Here is a 6,291-nt window from a genome sequence, read left to right as displayed (position 1 = left end):
CAATGCGGGGACGCCGTTTTGACACGATTGAGGAGATAAAAACCGAATCTTCAAGGCTATACCGGAAAAAGACTATTCCGACTGTTTCGAGGACTGGAAAAAGCGTCGGAAACAGTGCGTTTTATCGGACGGGGATTACTTTGAAGGGGATGAAATTGATTTGGAAGAATAAATAAAGAATTTACATTTTATAAACAAATTCGCCTTACTTTTTGATCACAGTAGTAAGTCAAAATTTTCGATAATGTTACCTACGCCATTACGATTCCAACCCACTCAATGATGAATAATAAATGATTTACACACGTTCGTTTTACGAGTTCGTCGGTACCAGACTCGGTGTCTTGTTTGTTGCTGATGAAATCGGACGTTGGATCGCCGCCGGGCGGAGATCGCCCGGACGTCGGAAAAAGTACTGGTACCGTTCTAACGATTACACCGTTCGTAGACGTGTCCGCTTCAGGCGAATCGAAGAGTGTGACACCGTATCCGGACGAGCGTCATTATTCGCGGTAGGTGTCCACCGTGACGCGAGGGAACCAAGTGAGTGTCAATGATCATGAGAGAATGCAACCATAAGCCCCGGCGGTCGGTCCCGAGCGATGGAAATGAAACGGTAAATAGGCATCGCCGGCGGTATGAGTCACGCTGTTTATTGGATATTGGATCCCGCAGTGATCAGCCATTTTTCCACGAAGGCCCAATAAAGTAATTTATCTAATTTCAATCATAGTAAAATTGAAACCTATCTTAGGTTTTCGATTTAAGATGACTTTATTGGCGGTGCGAATCTCGCGAGAGGATTTTACCGGATTCCTTCCTCGGTGATTACTGGACTGCGGATCTTTATGCATTTATGATACCTGCAAGCCTGCAAAATGCAAGGGAACTTCCATGCTGATGCAAATCAATTGCATTATTATTCTATGTTCGCCGTTAAGGAACTTTTTACTCGACGTAAGAACATTTTTGCCTCCTTCAGATAGTTAGAAAGTGATTAATGAAAACGAGAATTTGCACGAAGGTTATGCCAAGGTTAGCCATCCAGCGATTACTGTAATTTTGAATGTAACGGTATAGAAAAATTTATAAATAGAGTTCGAGTATGTGGAAAATATGTGTGCATAGTTTCGTGAAGATACGTTGTTCGATTTGTTTGACGAAAATGTCCAAAGTATCTCCTCGCGTAGAAATTCGAAGGAGAATTATTTAAATTAAGCATTTAGTTTTTTTCTGCATCGTAAAGAATATATACTATAGAATTTAGTGCTCCCAAAGTGATTGAAAATAATTATATATATATATATATATATATATATATAATTATTATATATATATATATATATAATATATAATATATAATAATATATAATAATATTATATTATATAATATAATTATATATATATATAATTATTTTCAATCACTTTGGAAGCACTAAATTCTATAGTATATATAGTATATATAGTATATATATATATATATATCAAGGAAAAAGTACAAGGCCGTAAGGGAGCTTCGCGGTTTTATTTCTAGTCGCAGATTGTGCTCTGATTATGCATTGATTATTTAGAAGCGAGCGTGAACGAATAAAAATGAGCGTAATAGGTTTCTATATAAGTATGGCAAATGAGATGACTAAACAAAGTACCAGGTTGAAAGACCTCATTAAAAGGTACAGAAATATTCCAACGTATGTTCGGAAGCTAACCGGTTCCGGAGATATTCAGGTTTCTGGTTCACCAGCCAATTTATCTTCCAAGGTTCTTATTTGATTCTTGCTCGCATCACTTTCTGCCAGAATTACGCATAATTTGCAGGTAATAATGCAAAAAATTCTGGGACTTGTTACGATCAATAATCGTCTTCGTTACTATAATAGCGTCACGAAAAACTGGGCATCCCTGGAACTACATATAAATCGTTGTACACCATTATTGCTTAGTGTAAAACGCGTACGCGGTGTTATTATTTTATACACATTGTGTACTTAGCTGTATGTACCATCACGGCAAGAAGTACCCGTTTGATTGTGGCCACTGAGCATCTACAAGAAAAATTAAATCACTATCAAATCTAGGAAATAAAGAGCAAATTAAGTAACGTAAAATCATTGCTTTTGTATAATTTCTATATGGATGGGGAAATAAACTATGTTTGTTGTAGAATTTTCAAATAACGGTAATTAGCACTTCTTTCCAATGATTTCCATTGTCACAATATTAATATAGTTACATTATTTACATAGCTTACACGGTCTTATTTCGTCTAATTTGTGTACGTTGCTACTCGATTCATTTCATTTTCAGCAAGGCTTATACAGCCTTATTTCAATTAATTTGGATACTTTGCTAATCGATCGCCTGCAGTTTATTGCTATTATAGTTTTACTCCAATTGAATAGAATAGAATTTTAGTCTACGCGCATCATTTTCTCACAGAGATGAACTTGCAGCCTGACATTCAGGGTACGATCTTACATCGGCAAGGAGAAATTCCTTTCTATGTCAAAGTGCAATCATCGCCATGCAGGCCAATGATCGCCTCGGAGCATCGCCACGGGCCTTAAAGAACCTTTAATTATCGTCCCGCAAAAATGCCGTCGCGCGGTAAATACCACATAATACCCTCCAATTCGTCTAACCGCAGCAATCTTCGAAAACGTTTTCACGTTACACGCTAGCAGCCCGTAGGCTGCCCTCTAAACCACACCTTAGTACGTGAAAAAAATACAAAGTCCGAAGTACCAAATAATTCCTTCCCCGAAATGCTATGGCTCCCTACAAAAAACTCGACTGTCCGAAAAATACAGGTGTACGCCTTGTATGTAATCACTTTATATAATATAAAAATTATTAGAGCACGATTATTGAAATTGGATACACAAAATCGTGTGTGAGCGAATGTGAAAAATTTCATCGAATAATTTCTCATCGTGCATAACTTAACCCAACGTACAGTATGCAACACGAATATGTAAAATTGATGCTTAAGGTGAGAGAGACCGATAATCTTATTAAAGCGCCCATTACGCTTTCGTCCAGAAATTCTCAGTTTCGCCCGAATCATTGAATTATATGGAATTAAGATCCGTGCAGCGTATACAGAAATATTTGATGCGGCGTTTTTGCGTTTACATCCGAAAGGATTAAACATGCATGTGCGAAGTGCAGCGAAATATAATACATGCACAATTCACTAAATCGACGATCAACGCGAGCGACAACAGTTAAACGCGTTAAAGCGGTCTTGCAATCTTTTTTGTGATGCAGTTTATTCCTTATCATAAAATGTTTATGACATTGTGCGACAAAATGGTAGAACACGTTGATGAAAAATGAAAATTAAATCGAAAAACGGTGTTTCATTTGAACTTCAGAAGTGTGTATGTTTTCCTCTTTTTATTCTACGACTTCCAATAATCTCCTAGGTAAACTTTTATACAATTTTTTTATGAACTTTCTTGGAATGAAATTTCAACCTTCCTCAATTTCAATTTTTAGCTCTTCCGGAGAATGAAATTGCTTCCCACCTTGATATATGTATAATTATTATACAATCATGTATAATTATTGTATGTATAATTATTATATATGTATAACGGGTTAAATAGCCCCGTAAATTTTCAATAATATTTAAATCCGGCGACCTTGTCGGCCATTGTAGAATTTTGATTCAATTTGCATGAAAATAATTTTTTACTATTTTGGCAGCATGCACGGCTACATTATTCAGTTGAAACACGGATTGTACACTACTTAACCGTATAACATGTGTCCTTATTTCGTCATCGATGAGTTTTACGTAATCCGCACTTCTCATTTTTCCGCTTATCAATCAAATATTTGTTTTATCTGTGATGTCAATCGTTCCCCAAACTATAATACCGCTTCCTCCCATTTGACGTCTAATTTGATATTGAGGATCCTATCACAAATCATGAAAGTAATACGACTACCCATCAGGTCCGTCTAGTGTAAATCTTTTTTCAATCTGAAAACACAGCTCTCATTCACTTTTTCCTCCATTTCACATGTTCTCACGTCTTTTTTTGTAAACGGTGGCTTTCTTTTCAGTTTTCTTTATTGAATAGTTGTTCTGTAATATATTAGGTCTACCGGAAAGTTCTGTCCGATAATGTCACTTCAAGTTTCAATCCATATGCACATGTTGATTTGAGACATATATGACTATCTCTCTTTATCATTGCATTTACACACATGTGCTCTCCTAAATAAACTGAAACAAAGATGTCTCGTGTCATTATCAAGTGAGACGCGATCGTGAAAACATGGCTACCGATGATAATGCCAGACCATATGCTGCTTTGGCGACTCGTCAGAAAATCGCAGAGCTAGGCTAGGAAATTCTGTCACATCCACCATACTCCCCAGACCTAGCACCCTCCGATTATCACTTGTTTCTCTCTTTGCAAAACTTTTTACAGGAACAAAAATTCAAAACTGAAGCTGATGTCAACCAAGCACTAGTTGAGTTCTTCGCCTCTAAAAATAAATCATTTTTTAAAAATGGCATTTACAAGTTGCCATCGCGCTGGCAAGAAGTCATAAGTAACGATGGAAAGTATATTCTAGAATAAATATTATTAAATGTATGAAAATCGTGTTATATTTCAATTCAAACACGGACAGAACTTTCCGGTAGACCTAATATATTCTCAGTATGTCTTCTCACAAATCAAACGAAAAGAGAAAAAGAATGGTGCTTTGTATTGATGAAAAATTTGAAATTTTTTATTAGAAATTTGAGATTATTAGCTTAAAAAAGGGCTAAACAATTAATTCCTTGCCTCGTGAATATAACATTGGATATAACATAATCACAATGTGAGTACAGTAATTTCTCTCAGAAATGTTCGGAGGTCGGAATTGAAACTGGCAGATCTGAGAATACTAAGTCGCAATTCTTCGGGTCTCGCGGCTCGTTTTTATAGAAACTCGGGGCAGTCGACAAAAAAACGCTGCAGCCAGCATGGCTGCACTAATATGAATAGATAGTAATGCTAGAATAAAAACAATGGCTTAACTAGTTATTTCTAATTTTTTGCCACGATTCGAAGGCAATTCGGAGGCCACATGACACGATTAGAAGGCAATTCAGAGGCCACATGCCACGATTCAACGGTCACATACCTAGTACTTGCCACGTACCTTGTAGCTCCGCTGTTTTTCTTACCTGACCATTTTGTGGTGTCTTCCAGGAATCGCGTCGCGTGCCGCATCGCACGCTTGACCGACTTCATTGACGAAGCAACAAATTACATAGACGTAGGACTAGCACAGTGAAATTCGCAGCAATCCGAAATTTGGCAATTGCAAAGGATCTACTGTATGTCGTGTAATCGGTATGTCGCGTATACTAGAAGCGGATAATAGGAGCAACGTTCCTGACATCTACTATGTCGGATAAACGGAGTTCTACTGTATACTTTTAGCACTGAAGGGAAGGTTAGCGAATCGGAGAGCGTGTTTAAGGTTACTATTAATGCAGTTTATTGAATTGCTATCGATGAGCGCGGGCGCGACTAGCGTGACGTCGTAGGACTAGCAACTTAGGACAGACTGAGCTTTTGGAGTTGCGCGTTTGTCTCTTTTATACTGGAAGAGAAGAAAGGAATAGATGGATTTTCGTAGGAAAGGAGAAAGTTGGGAAAGTCCGGTGCGGGTCGAGGTGTCCAGATGTGAGGAGAATTGTTTTATTAGGGGTGCGTGATTTTTAGGGAATTTTGAGGATTAGGAACTGTACTTGTTTTATTGCTAGTGGCCGCGCTCAGGTAGAGGGATGCGACGCCACATACTTTCCCAGCTTAATGAAATCCGTCGTGCAACAGAAGCGCAAAGAAATCAGACGTCTCGCAGTATCTAAAAACAGAAAACGGAAAAATGTTCATCACGAGGAACATGTTCTGCTTAAACATGAGAAAGCTTGTAAAAGCCCCGATAGTTACCTTATCCCAAGGATGAATTTTTCCCGTAAATTCTCAACATTCTCAGTTAACGAGTAATATAACCGCCCAATGATGATCTTTGTCTCGAGTATGTACGGTAAGTACACGGCACTTACGTTCTAATTTCGATGAATAATTCAAAGATGTGTCAGGATTTATGTGTAAAATCGCTGCTTAATATAAAATCAAGCTGACGACGCTGCAGGAAGTGGCACCCTTTCATTTTCTCGACCACGGCCACGCGGCCAATAAATTACAGGCGTGGTTTTTCAAGAACGGCAGAATTTACGGAGCGACTTGACAAAGAAGCACGGGCAGGCAGCTC

General features: G+C 37.9%; 1 long non-coding RNA gene across 1 annotated transcript; it reads right to left on the bottom strand.

Annotated features, from left to right (window-relative positions):
* Nucleotides 1-1,508: 1,508 nt before the first annotated feature.
* Nucleotides 1,509-5,901, bottom strand: LOC117227289 (uncharacterized). The gene is made up of 3 exons (XR_013034952.1): nucleotides 5,195-5,901; nucleotides 2,003-2,045; nucleotides 1,509-1,908 (listed from the first exon to the last, which is right to left on the bottom strand). It is a non-coding gene; the product is annotated as an uncharacterized LOC117227289 (long non-coding RNA).
* Nucleotides 5,902-6,291: the final 390 nt, after the last annotated feature.

Source organism: Megalopta genalis, chromosome 16 (assembly GCF_051020955.1).
Source record: "Megalopta genalis isolate 19385.01 chromosome 16, iyMegGena1_principal, whole genome shotgun sequence".
Taxonomy (NCBI): Eukaryota; Metazoa; Arthropoda; class Insecta; order Hymenoptera; family Halictidae; genus Megalopta; species Megalopta genalis.
This window is presented reverse-complemented; position numbering and strand designations above follow the sequence as displayed.